The 19,792-nt window shown below is 40.7% G+C and overlaps 1 protein-coding gene across 1 annotated transcript in view; it reads right to left on the reverse strand.

The window, feature by feature from the left end:
- Window positions 1-8,892, reverse strand: part of arhgap40 (Rho GTPase activating protein 40) — a 36,451-nt gene extending 27,559 nt beyond the window's left edge. The window contains exon 1 of the mRNA XM_080784144.1: window positions 8,755-8,892. The gene's annotated coding sequence lies outside the window, so the exon portion shown is untranslated. The remainder of the gene's footprint in view (window positions 1-8,754) is intronic.
- Between the last annotated feature and the right edge of the window lie 10,900 nt (window positions 8,893-19,792).

Below are 19,792 nucleotides of genomic sequence, written 5' to 3' on the forward strand. Positions count from 1 at the left end.
ACGGTCTTTAATTAGTAAATGGAAATGATGATCCACCTCACTGTTACTCATTTACAAAAGGTTAGTCCCTACTTCAATGTGAGCATGGACTTTTAGCGCTTATCTCTGACAGCTCTCAAAAACACTGACTCACCAACACAACATGTAGCATTTTACGTCCTCCCCAAAATAAACCAACTCGAACTTGAACAGACTTCCCCAAAGCATCGCATGAATGGTAAATGGTGCATTTATATAGCGCCTTTATCCAAGGCGCTTTACAGAGATTGTGCATTACATTCACCCATTCACACACACATTCATACACTGATGGCGGCGGAAACCATGCAAGGCACCAACCAGCACATCAGGAGCAATTAGGGGTTCAGTGTCTTGCTCAAGGACACTTTGACACTAACTCTGGGGGAGCCCGGGTCCGAACTGGCGACCTTGTGGTTACCATCCGGCCACCCTTGAGCCACTGCCGCCCGCATCACTATGGTTCTTTGTTTTAATGGCTTACATTGAAACTAAGATGATCATTTAGCAAAGATGCTTTCGGAAAAATGACATTGACCTTTTGGAACTGGTTACAAATTCGCTATGGTTTCTGGGAATGGTGAAAACAGGTTAAATTCTGCTTTTGCCTCACATCTACTGGAAGAGTTGACTCACTCACTCGCTCACTTATTCAAACCATAACATTCAAATAGACTTCTGGATACTTTACCTCCACACATTTACACAGAGACACAAACATAATTAATATGCTCACTAACCACTCAAGCCCAATTTTGTAATTGGTTGTACGATGGTGTCGCACTGTCCCACAATAGCAGATCTACATACCTCACATTGTGTCGCAAAGCAACGCATTGTGAGCTTGAAGATCTTGAAGAAACTAAAAATCTTTGAAGGTTTTTGCCTATAATGACATGCCTAAAATAGAGACACCATGGTTAAAGTGACTAATATATTATGAAAGGTTGTTAGTTCAACCCCTGACACCAACAGGTGTCTTCCTTCGACAGCCGGGAGCTCCCAACAGCGGGTGCTGGCTGGTATTGCAGTTATGATGCCCATCAAGGCCACAAAGCCACCAATCCCCAAATAGCTGAAAGGGTGTGTCCCTCACTACAGGGCACAGGCAACCCTGCATCCTTAACTCTGCAGAAATTGATATGTTGAAGGTGGCTCGTATGTCTGAGTGGGACATCTATCTAGGTCGGAAAGCTTATCTTAAAATGATGTCCACTCTAAAGTAAACTACAGCATCTTTAGGCCAGTTTACATCAATCATTTGCAACAAGCTGTGACTTATTAGTTTTTAAATATTCATTAATGGTTTTAGTTTTTATTTGGTTTTTTAGTTTGGTGTTATTTCTGTTAGTTTAGAATAGTTTAGTCTGCATACTGTAAGTAATTTTTATTTCAGCTTTAGGAATTGACTAGTTTTTGTGTTAATTTTAGTTTTCAGGTATTAGGAGGAATGCTTTGATTTATAGAAACTGAAAAGGGTAGGATGAAAGAATGCATGACATCAAATAAACTAAACAAAGATGATTTAGTGTAATTCAAATTAGTTTTATTTAATTAGTTTTGCATTGTTTATTTTTGCTCTTATTTAGTTTTCATTTAGTTTTTAACAATAGTTTTTTTATTTTAGTTGTAGTTTTAGTTATAATAACAGACCATTTCACAGAAAAGGTGCAGCAGTGTGATTTACCCTGTCTCAGGTCATAGGAAGCGAGCTGAGAGCATTCCTTGCAATTCATCATGTCAAGTCACAAGCTACTTTCAGAATGCAGACGATGCATATTTGAATCATTGTGCAAATAGGCCACTTTAACTTGTGGTCTTGTTGCAAATCTTTGGTATAAACATTCCTTTAGAATTCAAACATTAACTGGCTTGTTCACAAAATGCAAAACAGATGACTTCTGCCATGGGTCCATAGTCCTGTGTCTACTTCTAGCTTTGTTTATACTAACTACAGTATGTACTCCTGCTATTACTGCTTTGTTTAAATGTGTTGAACCATGACTTACTTTACTGCCTGACAATATTCAAACCAAAGTTTTCTATCGTGAATCTAAAGCCTCTTGTCTCTCTCGTCCTACTCTCCCGTTTTATTTACATTTTGCCAAAACGAACAACATTGATAGCGTTGTCGTGGTTGACCCAGTGCAATCTACAGTACTGACTGCTGACCACAGCCGTCTAACCTCACCTCTTCCACTGCATCACACAGTCAGCCACTTCCACTAAACTGCAGCAGGTCTCACTGCAATCAACCACTGGCCCATAGTTGTTACGATGTCAAAAGGCCTTCCCATTACATCAAGGGTTTTTTAGGCATTTTCGTCCTAGGACAAGAAATATGGCATTTATTTAATGTCTTGCTCTGGAAACCATGCTAATGGAAATTAACAGTGTATATATATATATATATATATATATATATATATATATATATATATATATCTACACCGTATATATACTTCCGTGCACATCCAGGTGGAGGAGGTGCTGGTAGGCAAGATATGATATGCAAACCAGAGAAAAACCTCCCTCAGAAAAGGAAGGGACCGCACACTCCAAAAAGATGCTCCTGGACAAGACTTATAATGCTTCATTTTGCTGCTTTATTCGCACGACACGTTTCATTGTGTATGTCAGGATCTGCCTTCCGTGTGTTGTGTTTGGTGTTCCTGAATCTTATTTTGAAATGATGCTTTTGTGTTTCCTGTCCTCCTTTGTAGTAGTTTCCTGCCTTGTCTCACCTTCCCTGATTTTTGGTTCGTTGTTTCACCTGTGTCTTGTTTCCCCCAGCCAATCCTTGTGTTGATTTGAGTTCACCTGTGTCCTGTTAATCTTGTGCCTATTTAAGCCCTGTGTTTGGTTGTGTTCTCTGTTGGATTATTGTTTCGTGTCCTGAGTTCCAGGTCGGTTTTTGTTTGCTAGTGTTAAGCTCCTGCTTTTCTTTGTTTGAATAGAGTTCCTCTAAGATCCCTACATTTGGGTCCTACTTGAAAACCACCTCCTGACAGTGTAGGCTTCGTCAGGTGATATATGTCAGGTGATTATGCATGTTTCATGATTACTACTTGTTGTATTGCCATGCTTTTTGTTATTGCGAAGTATGCGAACGCAGTGAGCACTAACTATGAGACCTAGCAGATCATGTCTGTCTGTGTGTGTGTGTGTCTGTCTGTCTGTCTGTCTGTCTGTCTGTCTGTCTGTCCCGCTTTTGTGCCCATATATGGAGCTGAGTGATTTGTTTGTGATTGATGCAACACACTCCATATTTGGACGTATAGCTGCTTTGGGGACTCCTTATATGGTTATGGCTGAGTCATGGTGACATGCATGAGTACTACACACTTCTCACTAATTCGTAATTTATTCTAATTGTTATTGCAATTTACGATCTGCGTTCGCTTCCCGCGTTTGCGCGTCTTACTTGTTGCTTAATGTAAGTCGCTCTCGATTAAGAATGTCTGCTAAATGCCTAAATTGTAAATTGTACAACAACATCCATGTGCTTGTTTGAACAAACCTCACTTTGATCAATGAAAAGGTCCTTTGTGGCAGTCAGTGCAGCGCCGCAATACACGGTCTGTTCAATAAATGTACATGGGGGATTTCTCAATGGGTTTGTCATCTAGGAGGGTTATTAAACAAATTTGGCCGGGGTGTACATTTTAAAATGGCGGGCAACATTTTTTAGAGCCCCAAATGCCAGGGTTGAACTGACAGATGTCCGATGCTGCAGAGCCACGGCACTGCAGCATGTCAGTCAACTCTAAAAGTCAAATACAATATTAAAACCATGGCTGCAAGCCAGCAGGAGCACATGCAAACAAAACCATGGCTTCAAGCCAGAGACTGTACGTCATTATGATTCTTTGGATTCATATCATCACCTCTATAATTAAGTGTTCCTGTACGTCCTGTTTTTGAGTGGTGCAACCACTTAAGAGTACCAGTAGGGGCAAAAGTGGCGCTGTTGTGCCAGAAACAGAGAGAGAGAGAGAGTGTTGCACTGTTGCCTGATAATTACAGAGAGAGAGAGAGAGACAGAGAGAGGCAGGGGGAGAGGGGAGTTGCAACAGTTCACACAGGTTTGATTTCGTATTATTCTACAATTCTATATGTCTTACATATGCCTTGTGTTATGTTATGTAAGCACCTATTGTGAGACATAATATCCAAATTTCCAATTAAACTATGTACACTACAGTATATGCATGCATGCACACACGCACACGCACACACACACACACACACACACACACACACACACACACACACACACACACACACACACACACACACACACACACACACACACAGAGTTAATTTGAGAACATATACAGTTCCAAGACTTCCCAAACGAGATGCAGCTGAAGTAGGTTTGCAGGCCAATAGCTACATTCTTTTTTCTAAGCTTCAACACACCAGTCTACGGTGGGAGTAATATACATTTATATGGATTGTCGTATAAATCCACTGGACTTCACCGGTGTTACGCACTAGGCAGGCCGCGGGAGTCTCTTCTAGAATAATGTGCTTCAAATTCCTGCCTCACACCTACATAGATGTGGGTGTATTTACTGTGCTGATGTGGCTGATCAGCTTTCATTACAAACTCTGCCTGCAGTGTTTGGCTACAACATGATGTGCAGGTGGGAGGTGAGAAGGAACGAGCTGAGTCTTTTATCTGATGCTGTCAACACGTTAATTTATACGTTGCCGTACGACAGTGTCGGGATTGTTCATGAAACCATGCAAAACATGTAACCAGTTATGGACTGTGCTTAAGTACATTTTTGGAGTATCTGTTTTTTTTTGCGCGTTCTGAAATAGCACACTGATGTATGGCTAAAATGTGTACGAGTAATGTAATGAAATGAGTTTAGCAAACATCGGCCTCATGGTGGCGCTATAACAGGCTGCTCTGAATAATTTGGGGCAGAGGTTCATCGTTGGCATCCAAGGAGTGTGTGTGCAGAGTTTGGCATCGGCCAGGCCAACGGAGTGCAAAACATACTCTCTCTCCCCATGCCTTCGGCCTGGTGGAGACGACTAATAGGCGAGGGCGCTCCGGTGCGGTATTTCCGAACGCGCCCATTATACTTCTGACTCCACTGACTGCATTTCCAGGAAGGGACTCATTGGGCCCCATATATGGACATGGGACAAGGACTGACAGATACAGAGATCTCCATATATGGGCATATCGGTCGAATCATCAGTGCAACATACAGTTGGTGTGAGGGCCCGAACCTCTAGTTTTTGAACGTGAATATTTACTGTACAGTATAGTCCACCACTGCATGTAACATGCATGTGTACAGCACAGATGGTCATAACAAGGTGATGAATGACTGATTGAAACCATAGCTGGCGGCGTAGAACTCTATCTGCCCAAATGATCAGGTAAAACTAGCTTCCTTTAGCGAGGGCCATTATTTCCTGCTCTGAGCCGATTCACAAACACAGGCATCTGCGTGTGCCAGCCTACATTATTCGGCGGTAACACAAACCGTGAACTCATTTGCTTCGGTTAGGAAAACAATACGGTCTGACCCTCTGTTAATGTAATCAAAACCTCATACAGTATAGCTTGACATTTATTTCACAAGGGACAGAGGGTGTTGTTGTTTGTTTTATTTGTTAAATGTGGATCTGTGATGCCATTTGAGGCCGTATGCCTAACTGTGATTCAGAAAAGGTAACCGAGGGTCCCGAAAGGGGCTACAGTATGTGCCATATTGTATTTGACTGGGCTTTGCCAGAATGTTTGTTGGGCCATGTGCCCTAGTGGTGTTGAGGACATAGTGATATACTGGGCCATTAACCAGTATCGCATGGTTTGGATTTTGTTTGCGGTGATTACTTGAATTACTTTATTTGCTTGCGTATTTATATTGTTTTGATTTATTTGTTGTGTATGTATCGTATGTTTCGTTTTTGAGGACCCAGTAGGCCTTGAAGCCTTCACCCTATATCAGCTGCTAAAATAACCCTTCTGTACTTTAATAAACTTGAACCAGTCTCTGGTTCTGTTCATAATGAACCCGTACCAACTGGGGGAACCTTATCTTGTTCAGTTACATTGTCTAGCCCAGCCCTACTACTCTTAATTTAACAAAAGAACATCAACTTATTACACCACAAGCGTAAAGTCCTACTTGGTAGTTGAAACAGACCACTGACTGTTTCAAAGACCTCATGACCTCGTATAATCTCAATCACAGCCGCAGCTGTGTACCTGAGGAGCATAGAGCAGTGAGAGCTGTTAATATGTTACTCTCAACCACCATATGGAGTAGTGGATTACACCAATGCTCCCACAAACACTGGGTCGGGACCCATTTTTGGGGGGTCCCGACACGAGGGATTTTTCTCTCTGTTCTGCATTATGTCAAATGTGTATTTCCATGTGCTGCATACCGCTGGGTCGCAAGACAAATTTCAGTGCAAAGTTCTGAAAACTAACGAAGTACATATCTTATTACACTGGTTAGTGGTTATACTACAGTTTAAGTCACTTCAGGGTGGCACACGGTGGCCTAAAGCTTACAGCACTGCATGGTTCTCAAACTGTTTTGTGTCAACTTCTGTCACGGACCCCCAAATTGATGCAGACCCCGATCTGATTTTTTTTGTCAGGGACCTCCAGAATAGAAGATTTGTGTTAAAAAACAAAGGGCAGAAACACTGGTTTAAACTAGAGGAACACACTTTTTTCAGGAACAATCGGGGGTGGGAGAATTACCACCCCTCCCCAAGACCACTGAAGTGCCCTTTGAGCAAGGCAATGAATAGCTGTCCATAACTATAAGACTGTAGTATACTGGGGCGCCTGCTGGCCGACTGGTCCAGGTGCATGCCACATATAGGCTCTGGCCTGACGGCGTGTTGCGTGTACGAGTCCCGTTCATGACAACCTTTGCTGCATGTCTCTCCCTCTCTTTCCTGTCTATCTTCACACAAAAAAAAGACTAGTATACTGGTCAGCTCGCAGGTTTTAATATGTCTGTGTGGTGTGCATGGCGTTTCTGAAGACATGTCAAACAGGAATTTATTTTCTTAACATAGGTAATAAAATCACACCCGTGTAAAGCTCATCCAATTAAAAAAATATGAAAATAAATATCAATAAATTAACATTATTTATTAATGAATTACTATACAGTCTTCTGTTCTCCAATAACCTCTTAGACTGCATCCTCTTTGCATTTTTCTTAGATAATTCTAACTTCTCTTCCATTGTCCTATTTCTACACTTTTCCTATCAAGAGCTATCTTTTTTATCTCGTTCTCAGTCTATATCTGCGTTCCTTTTTCGGCGAAGTAGAGTTTTGTCTTGATATCGCTCCCATCCTCTTAGATTTCATCCACCCTACTTTTCTATGTTTAGCCAACTGAATCTTACTTTCTCCATTCTCTTTCTGCCAGCTTGTTGTGTTTCCCACTACACAAGGTCCTGATGCACTTACGATATGATTTGTCTGAAAACTGAAAACTAACAAAGTACTATATCATATATATTACACTGGTTATACTACAGTTTAAGTCACTTCAGGGTGGCACACGGTAGCCTAAAGCTTACAGGTTCTCAAACTGTTTCGTGTCAACTTCTGTCACAGACCCCCAACTTGATGCAGACCCCCATCTGACTAACTCCACCACCTCTCTCCTTCTCATGCAAGTAATTGACAATATATAAACTCACAACACCAACTTTGATGGGCAGTAGTGCTTCGTTTTGAAAATATATATATATATATATATATTTCCTGAAAAATTAACATTTTGGAGTCCAAAGGAGACTCTCCTTGTATTTTGTAAATTTGTACTATTTGTACTGTTAGGTGATTGGGTCATTTCCCTATGAGTGAACACAGCTCCAATTGCATGCATCACATGAACTGGCCAAGTGATTCTGGCAATGCATGGTTGGGTGCCTTCAGAAAAATTAATATTGAATTTCATATTTTTCTATTTCTATACAAATAGTGTGTGTGTGTGTGTGTGTGTGTGTGTGTGTGTGTGTGTGTGTGTGTGTGTGTGTGTGTGTGTGTGTGTGTGTGTGTGTGTGTATATATATATATTTCCATTAATCAACAATGCATACTGGTCATGAGAAGCCAATAATTAAAGCCCTGAAGATTTTGATAATTAGCCTAATAGGGTAGACCCTATTATCACAGTCTATAAAAGACATGATAATTCGAATTGGTCCAATTAAATTAAGGAAAGATTAATGGACATTGCTTGTGCTTGAGCAATTTGCAAATGGGATATGGAAATGAATTATTGGTAGAGCTGTGGCATACGTTATTAATCAATAATATAGCCTATTAAGCCTAAACTGACACGCTTGCCTAATTTTTGCATGAGTTGCCGAACTGTGCATCAATGCCATAAGAAGGGTGCACAGTTTTGTAAGGTTGACTTGAGCAAAAAACAAAAAAAAAGCTCCGTAGCAACAGGTCCTGATACCCTAGCAACCTGGAACGCTTCTCTCAGTTCTCTCTGACTGAAACCCAGAAAGGAATATCAGCCTATGCGCAAATGGCACACGATTAACAACACAACACATCCAATTGTACATAAGTGCTATAACAACTGTCCCTTTATAAAACACGATAATTAATCTTAAAAAAACGGGAGGCTTTGCTAACTGTAGCGGCGTAGCCTACAGGAGGGGCGGGTCGCCGAAAACAAAGGAATCTGCTTCACTGAACCTGCCCGTCAGCTTACCTGGAAAAATAGCATCGAACCCCCGGTCAGGTGCATGAAGATCCGATTCCCTCTGCAGTGGAGAGTTTAAATTCTGTGTCTAGACTCGAGTACAGCGTGGTGTAAATACGAGACAAAGTGACAACAAACAGATGGCCCGGTATGGCTTCTTGGCTGCAGAGCTGGGGCTGCTGCTGCCATCCACGTTATCCCTGTCACCTTGCTGCTTAGTGCTTACGTGACGTCACCACGCCAGGCAGAACAACAACATGCATTGGGAGCTTCTACAGTCTATGATTGGGAGTGCCCCTGCCCTCACCCTGGTACCTAATCAATAAACAAATTAAATACTGCTGACCATTTATTTATTTTCATCCTGTGATTTTTCTGTGTCGGATACAGAACAATCACATCATGACCAGGTGACCAAATACTAAGTAAAAGTCTTTCTTTATTTTTTCCTTTTTTGTAAATATAAATATAAATATAAATAAAATGGTAAATGGTGCATTTAAAACATCTTAATTGGATTTAGTGACAAAATAATATTTGGGATCAATTGGCTAAACTGTGATAAATAAGCCGTAGCTATTATTATTAACAGCTGTAGAAAGAGTTTTGACCTGAAGGAATGGATTAGCAGTGGTTTATTTAAATCCTTTTCATTAAGGTCCATTATTTATTCGGCATTTGAGCCACAGACCACCATTTGATGACATTTTGCCTCTCAGACCCAAAACTTGGAATATTTTGTTATCGTTGGATAAGATTTTGTATGATTTGGTAATGGTAGGCTACTGGCTCTTGAGACGGGTCGGGTCCATTTGGTTTAATTTTACACTCTCAAGAGTTAAAGATCTATAAGAGTCCATCCATTTGGTTACCAACTCTCCATTTAGCTGGCCACCTGGAACCGCCTCAGGACCACTGGTGACCACTTGCGTGTGCGCGTGTGCGTGTGCGTGTGCGTGTGTGTGTGTGTGTGTGTGTGTGTGTGTGTGCGTGAGAGATTGATTTCTATCATCATGGGTAATCTACTCTCTTTCTACACTCCTGGGTAATCATGTTTCACTTACTGTATTTATGTCTTTTCATATCAGCCTACATAGATAAACGCACATGTTCACTATTGTACACTCAGCCACACTAGTTGGAACATTGCCTATACTCATTTAAACTGGCCCCGTACTGCAGCCTCTGTCAGGACATTTAGGTGGGAAGATCATTCCTCATGGACAGATAAAATTCTTTCTGGCATCCTGTTTTTGTTTTCATTGTCGTCTCAGCTTTCTTTTAGACAATCCAATTCATTTGTGTGTGTGTGTGAGTGCGTGCGTGCGTGTGTGTGTGTGTGTGTGTGTGTGTGTGTGTGTGTGTGTGTGTGCATGCGAGAATGGGAGAGGGAGATAGATACATAGGCTACAGAGGAACAGAGCATGCGGTAATACAGACAGACGGGGAGAGACACACACAGAGAGAGACAGCAAGAAAAAGCAAGAGGGAAGAAAAGGATATTGGGACACAATAAATCCTCTGTGTAAATTTACCTCCAAAGAGAGTAGAAATGGGTGGTCTTCGGAGTTTAATCAACACTGAGGACTTCACTGTGTAGAGAGAGAGTCGGAAAGACAAACATGAACATAGGCGTTCTGGGGGGCAGCCCACAGCCCACTCTTCCTGCCATTGTTTCATCCTTGAAACCAACATGCATGCATTGGGGCCTGCTTAGACCACGCCCCCCTATCTACACTCACTATCCCCCCCCTTCTACTCACTGCTGCTCAGTTTCCATGGAGACAGAGAATATGCTTGCAGATGATTGCATCTTCTCTCCCGCTGAAAGGCATTCACAGAGACAATAGGCTACCAGGCTTTCTGTCACCCGAGAGAAGAAAGTCACACATTTCTTCTTTTATGTGGGCACGTGTGTTGTTTGCCAAGTACAAGAATGCATCTTGTACTAATTGAACCAGAATTGAAACAAGCTCCCAAGCTTTGTTGTGTTTTATGTGTATTTTATGCCTTGGACAGATTTGTACAATAATGCATCTTGTCTGTCAGTCAGTCAAAAAAAAAAAAGACATGTTAGGTAATTGTCATTTATGCCACAACAGATCGAATAGAATAATAAGCTCATTCACATGTGCTGTCCAGGTGTATGATCTGTGATCACACATAACTGATTGAAACCCTATCTATTCTAGAGTGAGGAACCCATCTCTCTTAATGACCTGCGGGTAAAACTATAGCTTCCTTTAACACAACCATTATTTCCTCTCCTCAACCAGCGTACGGATACATGCTCCTGTTGGCGGAACATGGCTCCGGCACAAGTAATGGGTCTTGATTTGCATCATTGATCAGGTCAGGTATGCACTGGCTCACGTGCTGACATGTTGTGTGCAATAAGCTGTAAGTTCCTTAAGCCAGGCCCTGTGCTGCTTTAGTAGTGGGAAGAAGGTCAGACATCTGCTGCCTTTACACCCTCTATCCCATTTCACACACTGGCACGTGCAGCATGCCCTGTTTCTATCCAGGAGGGAGCTCAAGAGTCGCTTGACTATATGCTTTGAAGTAGCAGATACACAATATATTCACAGTAGCGTTTTTTTAATGTTTTTCCATCTGAACAACACTTATAGACATGGAAAACATAAATAATCATACCGGTAGGCCCAACATATATACGTTTTCACACATAAGTAAATACTGTAAAGCAGGTTATTATTTATTTAAAAATAGTCAGTAACATAATGTGAGATATGTTAATATCCTTGTAATCATTCTGTCAACCCACAAATTGGCGTATTATAACTTATCTTATTATAGAATTTCTGCTATAATATTAAATTTGATGTGCTATACCACAGAAAAGTTAATTTAAAACAAATGGTTGGACTTGAGCATTCTGCACACATTCTGTGACAAAGGCCTCAATTCAGGCAGGGCTGAAATCACATGCTGCTATATTTAACCAACACTCACTTACACCTCTCATTCATAAGAATGTATCCTGCTTTGGGATTAACCCTGATTTGAGTATAGGCCAGCAAAGCAGAGAGGTCTGATGAAATGTGCTATAGGGATAACATGAGGACTTAAACACTGCATCATTTCCCCCGGAAATTAATTTGAGTTTTCATCGTTAAAATCAGAAAACATAATATTTAAATTAAATGTTTATAATTTCATGTAAGTATAGGTAATGTTGCTGCTGCAGCTAATGTGATTGAGGGAGTAGAGTGAAGATATATATAATCTAATCTCTCTTTAAAACATTTAGTGAGACCGTTCTGAGTGAGTACCACACGTTTAATGTCATGTCAGACTTATGCAACCTGTTTTTATTAAATTGTATTTTTGTCTTTAACTATTATAGTAACATGTCTATTATTTTGTCACTGGCATTTGACATTTGAGCAGAACAATGTGGACTCAAAGTCTCCCTCATGTGGCGTAATTGTAATAATACCTGACTATAATAATACCCTGTCTGACAAAGGATGTTCTGAAACATCCAAAACGTGATATGATAAAAATCAGTCATGCAAAATGTCATGGTTCACTAGCCTGAGGTCAGTCATTGTCAAACCTGTTCGTAAAAAAATTGCTTTGTGTATGAAATGGCATGCAGCTGATAGTCAAATAATCAAATACTCAGTGCTATAGACACAGATAATGGACACAAGTAAGATAAATTACACAGTAGGGGATTCTTGTTCTCTCTCTAATTTCGGCATTTATCAGACGCTCTTAATCCAGAGCGACGTACAGTAAGCAAGAACAGAAAGCATGGCAATACATCACATACATAAAAAGTATGAAAACTGTCAAGTGGCATTTCTTCCTCAGCCTATAGTGGGAATACACTGCCATGTCTTCCTTCTCAGATTGCATTTATTTCATGTGGATTCCAAGGGATTCGATTTCCCAAAGGTTGCGTAACTGATCTGACAGTGCCTGTTCCTCTCTGACGCTGATGTGCATCACTTCAATGTCCACAACTTCAGTTATGATATTTAGCGTGGTGACTTCTCCTTGCACCAGCCATCCAAATACACTTTTCAGTGCAACTAGTCCTTCATTCAGTCTCTCCATTTTTCCTGTGACCATTTTCCCATATTGGTCTCCGCCAATTAGGACTCCTAATTCCACTGCATCCATCCCTATGATGGGTACATCTGCTATGGGCATTCCTTTTGCTTCCAAGTCCCTCCTTATCTTTCCGTTTGGCGCTTTAATCATAGAAGAGCTCAACTTGGGTGTTTCCAATAAATGGACATCAATGCTTTGATTGTTCTTAATATTTCTCAAACGAGCCTTCACTTTCCTGCAGGTAATTCTCTGGGGTGTTTCTGACAGCAATGAATTGCATTGTGATCTATTTATTGTAACGATACAGAGGACATTTGTATTATGATTGATTGATTGATTGTTTATTTATTTTCGTGTCATGCACACCTTGTGCCCAACCCTCATGGGTTTATAAGACACCATTTCACATTTGCAATTACAGCATGTTTTACAATACTTACTTTATGCATTTTATAGCATGTTTACATTACACAATTCATTATATTACACCTCAGATGTATACAGAGTACTCTGTCTTCTTTCCCAAGCTTGACAAATAAAATCTGCTACAACGAAAGTCCCTTTGGCAAAACATATCTCCATTTTTACATAGTCATTTAAATCTAGGAAATCCCCACATATAGAAGACATCTTATTAATCAAAATATCCCTTAAGTCATCGTACTTAGAGCAGTAAAACAGAAAGTGAACTTCGTTTTCAATTTCATCTAGATCACAGAACAGACAATATCTCTCATCTTCAGGGGTGGCATTAAACCTGCCAGTCTCCAGTGCTAATGGTAATGTTCCTGACCTTATTTGAGCACAAAGAGAACGTTGCCTTTTGTTTAAATTATACTTCACATAAGGTTCTACAGTGTATATGTCCTTTATAAGGCAGTAGGTTCGCAACTTAGGTTTGTACCATAGGTCCCTACACCAGTTTTCTTTGTACCTGGAGAACATTGTATTTCTAATTTGTTGGACATTACATTGTAATCTATTTTGAAAAATAAAAAATAAATCATTTGAATAAAGTAAACTTCTCAGTTCATTTGTCCAGGGGTGACCACCTCTAAGATCCCAGTTAAAGATCTTTTTGGTGAGTCTCTCCTCAGACATCTTCACCAGTCTATTCCATAGCCGTATCATTTCGCATTTGTGTCTGATGCTTGGAGGTTCCCATGAATCCCATCCCATATCCCTGTTAATTGCTAGCAATGGAGTCAGTTATACTTAATTATTATACTTAATTTATTTGCTAAAATGAATAAATTTGAGTTTTGAAAAAGTTATGTAGGCCTATTGTGTTTCTCAATGTGCAGGATTCTGAATCTTTTAAGCCCCATTTAGAATGTTTTGAGTAGAAGTGTGATTTAAAAGCATATTAAGTCATCTGGTACATCGTGGCATGACTTATGTGTAAACAATATAGTGCTATTTGGCACCTATTTTCCATTTAGCACCATTTTTCTTAAAGGCGCTATATAGCACCCTTTACCAAAGGGTGCTATTTAGCCCCTGTCATTAAAGGTGTTAAATAGCACCCTGCAAAGGGTGCTTTAGCCCCTATCATAAAGGTGCTATACCCTTTGGCAAAGGTACTATATAGCACCTTTAAAGATTGGTGCTATATAGCACCTTTAACAATCGGTGCTATATACCATTTGACAAAGGTGCTATATAGCACCTTTAAAGATTGGTGCTACATAGCACCTTTAAAAATTGGTGCTATAGCACCAAAATGGTTCCCCTATGAGCCAAAAAAACACTTTTGGTTGTATACAGCACCGTTTTTTTCCTTGTGTGTAGATTCCCTATGTGAGATCTGTGAACAGTGAAGAGGCACCTGTTACCTCCAGCCTTCGTTACAAATATACAACACAGGTCAAACATTTATCGAGGGATCATAAAAAAATAATATTTCTGAAAGTATAGGCTACAACCATGTGTTTGTGTGTGTGTGTGTGTGTGTGTGTGTGTGTGTGTGTGTGTGTGTGTGTGTGTGAGACGCAACATGGCCTGTTGTAGCCACCATGAGTCTGATTTGAAAAATGTCCGTGGATATGCACGGCTTGTAATAATAATTGTACTATTGTCAGAGTTGCTTGCTACACTACTAACTGCATCGATCTGCAACACTGTACGTGGTCAGCCTGCCTGTCGTTGCTGTGGTCGGCGCGCCTTCATGCGCTGTATATTGACTGGCTGTTTGATTGCAAACTGTTTTGTGGTGCCTGCGCCCGCACTCTTCACAGTGAATGCCCTGCGTTCTACAATTACGCGCGACATGCCTGCCTAACAGACATACAACAGACGGATAGGAGAGATGTTTGGCAAAATGTTTAGGAGTAAGGGATGGGACACACATTGCTGGGCATTGGAGTGGCTGCACCCTATGGTTGCACCACTCAAAAAGCCAAAGCCTACAGCCTAGTGCTAGTGCAAAACACAGGATAGGTACACAGCACAAAATTGCTGTGTAAGACATAGCAAATGACAGGCTTAAAAACTGCACTCAGCAGTCAATCATGTGCATTGTGGCGTCAGCTTGAAGCAATAAGCCAAGGTCACTTGATTCCCACAAGCACTTCTGTAGGCTACTGAAACAGCAACCTATGCTGGTTGCTGCCCTGTGTCACTGCTGTTGCTGAGGTAAGGAAAACACGCATGAAAGGACATTATTATTAGGCAGCTGTGCTGTTTTTTTTGGGGGGTTTTTTACAGGTGCACACCGACGCCAGCGCCACCCCGTGGCCGTGACGTGTTGTAGTTTAACTTTAGTTTAACAGTCTATCTGTGCATTCAATTTCAACCCAGACTGTGATTAAAACATATTTCCGGGTGGCTGTGATTAAATCATATCTCTGCGGGCGTCATCATCTCGTCGTAACATTGTCAGCTCAGCCAAGAGTGTCTGCTTGAGAAGCCCTTACTTTGTAGAGTATAGGCACTACTATACTAGGCTATTAAAATGAAGTTCATACCGTCACATATTATTGACCTTACACTAATTGTACCACTAGAGGGAGCTCCGAGCTTTCAGTTGGTTACAGTCAGATATAAGAAATAATGGGACATTTGAGGTGGACTTTGGGGTGGAACCATGGAAATGCAATTAAATGAATGCAGAGAAAGATAATTTCCTCAAGCATATTTGACTGGCTTTGCAATTATTTGTTACGGAACACGTGTTTAATATGGGTAGAATAATGTTCTGGCTGTTTCCTCATCAGATATGGGGCATAGGCCTATCTATAAAGTGATTCTGACACAAATTACTGCAGAACACGACATTCTTCATTACCACTTGTCCACTTACCAGCACTTGTGCTTCTCTTTGAATAGCTTCTGGAATGTGCTCTAGTCTGACTGCTAAATGGTTCTGTCCTGATGAGGGCTATAGGCTACTACCTCAGCTCAGGCGTCACTATAACAAGACAAGTTGATTAGAAGAACACATTCTGGAGCATTATCTTATAGATACATATTTCACTAGTGAGATTATTGCTCACATAATGCATGTTTTACGGTGCCGGGCAGTCCAGCACAACCATGCAGACTCCACGCCCTACCAACAGTCATTAAGACATGTGAATCCCTTGACTCCTTCCAAACCGCTCTCAAAGGGCACCTACGGACGGCTGCAATTCGAAACTGGCCCCCGTAAAATCTGAAAAAAAATGAATTCTTGTTATTTACTTGCATATTTTCCTCAATATAAAACACATGTAGCACATGTAGCACATGTGCACATGTAGCCGGCTATGCACATTATGTGCACAAGCACATGTGCATGCATCAACACTTTTCCATGATGCACATGGCCACATGCATATTATAAGTAGGTGGTCAAATGTCAAAGACTAAGAAACTGTGACCTCAATGTCTGTCCAAACCTCTTGAATGTGATATCTCAGACTCAGAGTGAGGACCGCCGTTCGTCCGTCTGTCTGTCCATACATACAAGCAAACAAACATGCCATATCTCAGGAACACCTTGATGGAATTTAGTTAGAAACAAGTGGGTTGCACACATCCAGTAATTCCTTGCTGATGCTGGACACAAAATGTTTTGTTTCTTTTGAAACATCATTTACAGGATAGCCTACACAAGTTTCGGCCATATAGTTGGCCAACATCAGGTGCACCAGGCCATCTGATGAATGAATGTCACTGTAAACTCATGTCTGTCCCAACACTGTGAAAGTGATATCTCAGGAATTAACACCTTAAGTGGTCTTAATGACATTTAATCAGCACAAAATGTCCACTTGGAACTCAAGGATTAATTTATTACAAGCAGTGACCTCACAAAACACATTCATTAAATTCCTTCTCGCTTGGCCAACACATAAGACAACAAATCAGTCATTTAAAGCTCTGGAAAGTTTCCCTGACATGAAAACACAATACATTTCCTTCTTGAGGGTTCATGGGCATAATTTGCACTGAGATCCTGTGCTTATTGTCAGTGAGGCTCATCTTGACCAAAACAATCAAATTGATATAAAATGGTACAGTAGTGTGAGGAAGAACAGGAGAGGCGGACGTGCTGTCCTATAATGTAGGACCATCCTACTGCATACTGTATTCAAGAGTATGCTGCTCATAATTCTGACATTAGTCCACAACTTACAACAACAAGGCTTAAATGTGTTTATGGTTCAGCAGCAGCTAAATGTTGACCACTTATCTTCTGACAAAACCAAACATTCGTTTTTTAAATCAACATAGCGTAACCCTGTCTCATTTGGTGAATTCTCCTCTTTCGAGTATCTAGCATTTTTTATCATCAAGCATCAGCCTATCCTGCTCATTTTAGTTTACCGCCCTCCAAAATTAAATATGTATTTTTTTTCCTGAATTTTCTGATTTATTGTCTCTAATTATGCCAAAATATGACAGAGTGGCCCTCCTGGGCAATTTTAACACCCACGTTTGCTGCCCTAACAACTTGTTCGCTGATGAGTTTCTGAACATGACAGAATCCTTTAATTTTGTGCTCCATCCTTCAGGCCCAACACATGACAGGGGCCACACACTGGATTTGATTCTCTCCTCTGGTGTGAACATTTCAAACTTAGAAATCGTTGATTTTGCCTGCTCTGATCACAACATTATTGCTTTATTATTGCTATGTTTTTTTGTGGCTTTTGCCTTTATTTTATATTTTTTATGGAGGGACAGACAGTAGTGTAAAGGCAGTCTGTGGGACACATGCTCAAAAGACAATTCATAGGCTGACAGCCTGACAGGAAATGAGGACAGCCTGTACTTTCACCCCCGTTTTACGCAGTCCACTGACGAACAGCTCACCTACTTTAATGCCTCCAGCCAGGCTACGTTAGACCTATAGTAGTGCCTTTTAAAATCAGGAATAAAGCGTCTATTAGAACTGAACCCTGGCTTAATGACCATACTCGAGCTCTAAAGCGAGAACTAAGAAAAATAGAACGCAGATCGGAAATCCACCAAATCTACACGAAAGTCTCAGAGCTTTAATGAAATCCTATGACCAAGCAGTTAAAGATGCGAGAGTACAATATTTTCCCACCTTGATCTCCAACAACCAGCATAACCCTCGAACCCTGTTTAAGACTATCGAGCGTGTTGTTGGTCCAAAGAATGTTGCCATGCCCGTATCTCATGTTCGCTGTGAGATATTTTTTAACCTTTTTTACAGAAAAAAATGATCTAATTAGATTGAATATGTCCTCAGCTCAATCCTCTCTAAACAACCCCACTGATGCTGGGTCTACCCCTGGCCTCCCGAATGGTGTTTTATCCTCCTTTGAGAGTATTTCTTTAGAATCCCTGTCTAAAACCATCACTCACATGAAATCCACCTCCTGTGCATTGGACATTATTCCAACTGGTCTTTTGAAGGAAATTCTTCCGACTGTTGGTCCTCATATTTTAGCAGTAATTAATAGTTCTCTATCTTCTGGGACTGTCCCTCACCTTCTATAAAAAACCTTTAGGTGTCACTTTTGAATTTGATCCTGACCTCAACTTCGAACACCACATTAAGAAAGTCACTCAATCATCATTTTACCATTTAAGAAACATCGCCAAAATAAAATAATTTCTATCCACCTCTGACTTGACAAAAGTCATTCATGCATTCATATTCTCATGCTTAGACTACTGTAACTCTCTGTATACCTGCCTCAGTAAAAAATCTATTCATCGTCTCCAACTAGTACAGAATGCTGCTGCTCGCCTGCTAACTGGCTCCAGGAACTTTGACCATATCACCCCCGTTCTGCGTCCTTGCACTGGCTCCCAATCTCCTTCAGAATCAATATCCAACTCCTTCTCACCATATTCAAGGCCAGGTCCGGTCTCGCTCCACCCTACATCGCCGATTTAATCTCCCCCTATATGTCCCAACCCGCTCCCTGAGATCCTCATCCAAAGTCCACATCCAAAATCCACTTTCTTAACCCTCAAATTTGTCGGTCCAAAAGAGACCAGGCTTTCAGCACCATAGCGCCAACACTTTGGAACACACTGCCCTTACAGATCAAGCGCGCTGAATCAGTGTCCTCTTTTAAATCCCTTTTAAAAACACACGTTTATAGATTAGCCTTCACTGCCATCTAATATTTTAGTATATATATTTTTCCCTGCTTTTGTTTTCTATGGAAATGTCTTTGCTGTATATTGTTTGTTGTTGTAAAGCACTTTGTATAGTGCTTTATAGTGCTATATACTTTGTAATAATAATACGTTTTATTATTATTATTATTATTATTATTATTATTATTATTAACCGTGTTATATGATATGTTCGCATCCACACCGACTCTTCTCCCTCCTGGCTCACAAACTGTGGAATAAACTCCTTGCAGTCAGAACTGCAGCCACTGACCTCTTCAGACTCCATCTCACACCCTTGTAGCTAGTTATCGGCTAAGTAAAGGCTATATTACATACAGTAGAGTAGGCTATATGATGGTTACTCACTGTATGTGCCGTT

The sequence above is a fragment of the Protomyctophum bolini genome (assembly GCF_963924005.1).
Source record: "Protomyctophum bolini genome assembly, chromosome: 2".
Lineage (NCBI taxonomy): Eukaryota > Metazoa > Chordata > Actinopteri > Myctophiformes > Myctophidae > Protomyctophum > Protomyctophum bolini.